This window comes from Tupaia chinensis, unplaced genomic scaffold, assembly GCF_000334495.1.
Source record: "Tupaia chinensis unplaced genomic scaffold, TupChi_1.0 Scaffold000201_1, whole genome shotgun sequence".
Classification (NCBI taxonomy): Eukaryota; Metazoa; Chordata; class Mammalia; order Scandentia; family Tupaiidae; genus Tupaia; species Tupaia belangeri.
This window is the reverse complement of record NW_006159676.1, coordinates 2,126,904-2,129,889: the sequence shown is the minus strand read 5'-3', so window position 1 is coordinate 2,129,889 and position 2,986 is coordinate 2,126,904.

The following is a 2,986-nucleotide window of genomic DNA, read 5'->3' as shown; positions in this document are numbered from 1 at the left end:
CAATCCCTTCTACTCCACTCTCCTCTCGGGATCTTGGGCACGCACGCACACGCGCCCGGCGTGAGTTTAAGCCACCGGGTCCGGGACGCGAACCGTGGTTGACTACATGAGAATCCAGCAACATAGCCATGATGCCAACTGCTGGTCCTTTTATTTTTTTTTTAACGAGAGGTTGCTATAGGGCGCATGCACTTGTCAGAGAGACAGAGAGACAGAAAGCGAGAAATCACCCCCCCAGTGGGGATGGCCACGCCGCAATCCCTTCTCCATTCTCTCTGGATTCTGAGCACCCACACACATGCGCCTGGTGTGGGTTTTAAGTCACCCAGTCTGGGATTGGAATCCCTGTCGAGTATCTGGGAGTCCAGAGACGTAATCATTCCACCATCTGCTGGTCCGTCTTTATTTTTCAAAGTTGATGGGCTAGGTCTAGCAGGTGGCGTGAGTAAGACTGGATTCCCACGTGGCCGACTGACTGCAGTTCGAGTCCTGGACCTGGAGGCTTGCTTTCTCTCTCTCTCTCTCCCTCTCTCTCTCTTTCTCTCTTCTCTCTCTTGTGTGCGTGCATGCGTGCACATACCCTGTAGGACATTTTTTAAATAATAATAAATTTTAAAAGTCATTTTTTTTAAAATTTTTTTTTGGTAGAGAGTTTTGCCTTAGGGCACATGCACTTGCTGGAGAGAGAGACAGAGACAGTGAGAGGGAAATTGAGAAATAATCCCCAGAGGGGCTGGCCACACCGTAGCCACTTCTCCTCCATCTTCCTCCCTGAATCTTTGGCACGCACACACACACACCCACGGCATGAGATTCAAACCACCAGGTTCAGGACTCGAACTGCAATCGGCCATATGGGAGTCCCGCAACAACCACTACACCATCTCCTGATACCAAATTCTTCTCCTTTCTTTTTTAATGTGAGGGTTTTTATTATAGGGTGCATGCGTTCACCAAAAAGACAGAACGAGACAGAGAGACAGAAAGCGAGAAATCACCCCCCAGGGGGGATGGTCACGCCACAATCCCTTCTCCTCCAGTCTCGTCTCGGGATCTTGGGCACGCATGCACACGCGCCTGGCGTGAGTTTAAGCCACCGGGTCTGGGACGCAAACCGCGGTCGACTACGTGGGAGTCCAGCGACATAGCCATTATGCCAACTGCTGGTCCCAATAAAATAATTCTTTAAAAAAGAAAATTAAAAAGAAACATGCCAGGCGGATGTGGAGTGTGCCCAAAATCCCAAGAGGAAAATGGAGAAGAAAGCATTAGAGTGGCCATTCTCTTTGGGGGGTGCTTTTTCACTTCCCCCTCTGTCTCTCTCTGGCGTGAGCACTATATAGCAAAAAATTTTTTAAAAAATTTAAAAAAAGGAAAGGAAAGATGGGACCAGCAGTTGGCATAATGGCTATGTCGCTGGACTCCCACGTAGTCGACCGCGGTTTGCGTCCCAGACCCGGTGGCTTAAACTCACGCCGGGCGCGTGTGCGTGCGTGCCCAAGATCCCGAGAGGAGAATGGAGGAGAAGGGATTGCGGCGTGACCATCCCTCCTGGGGGGTGATTTCTCGCTTTCTGTCTCTCTGTCTCTCTCTCTGTCTGTCTGGTGAGCGCACGCGCCCTATAGCAAAAAATCTCTCCAAAAAAAGAAAAAGATAAAGAAAGAAAAGAAAGGAAAAAAGAAAAGAAACCTCCTCTGACCATTCTTTAGTCTCAGAATCCCCCAGTTCTCTCAGACACTGTCCCTGTCATGTGCCTAATCTAGAGATACCCATAAATAATTAACCCAGACATTCCTTTTCGCATGAATGGTCACACGAGATGCCATTTTTTTACCACAAGGTCAAAATCTACAGCCCTAACCAGGCTGAGCCGGGAGTGGGGACTGGAGGCAACGGCCCAGGAACCTCCATCCACCGTCAACTCCTGCTGTGTGTCTTCAGCAAAGTTGCCTCTGTTCTCTGATCAGCAGTTTCTTCTTTTTTGGGGGGGTTGGGTTGGGGTGGGGTAGTCTTTGCTCTAGGGCACATGTGCTTGCCAGAAAGACAGAGAGAGACAGAGAGACAGAAAGCAAGAAATCACCCCCCAGGGGGGATGGCCACGCCGCAATCCCTTCTCCTCCATTCTCCTCTCGGGATCTTGGGCACGCACGCACACGCGCCCAGCGTGAGTTTTAAGCCACCGGGTCCGGGACTCAAGCCGCGATTGACTACATGGGAATCCAGCAACATGCTAATTGCTGGTCCCAGCAGTTTCTTCTTTACCAAGCAGAATTTTTTTTTAAGAGAGGTTTTTGCTATACGGTGCATGCACTTGCCAGAGACAGAGAGACAGAAAGTGAAAAATCACCCCCCAGGGAGGATGGTCACGCCGCAATCCCTTCTCCTCCATTCTCCTCTCGGGATCTTGGGCATGCACGCACACGTGCCTAGCATAAGTTGTTTTTTATTTTTAATTATTTAATTTTATTTTATTTATTCATTCATTTATTTAAATTTGACCAGAAAAAGACACACACAGAGAGAGAGAAGGAACGTGAGAAAGCAAGCCACCAGGTCCGAGACTTGTACCATGGTCGGCCATGTGGGAGTGTCCAGCATCTTAACCATCATGACCCCTGCCAGCCCCTTCCAGCCTGAGTTTTAAGTTGCCGGGTTCAGGACTCAAACTGTGTGGGAGTCCAACAACATAACTATTATGCTATCTGCTGGTCCCCCGAGCAGGATTAATAGTCACTGTTCTCACCGGACCCAATTAGATGTCTCTGAACAGTTGATGATAAGACAAGTTATAGGAGCCAGCAGACGGTGGAGTGATTACATCGCTGGATTCCCACATGGTGGACTGCAATTCAAGTCCCAGACCTGGTGACTTGAAAATCACACTGGGTGCATATGCGTGTGTGTCCAAGACCCAGGAGAACGGGGGAAAACGGATTGCGAAGTGGCTGTTCCCACTAGGGGGTGATTTCTCACCTTCCCTCTTACC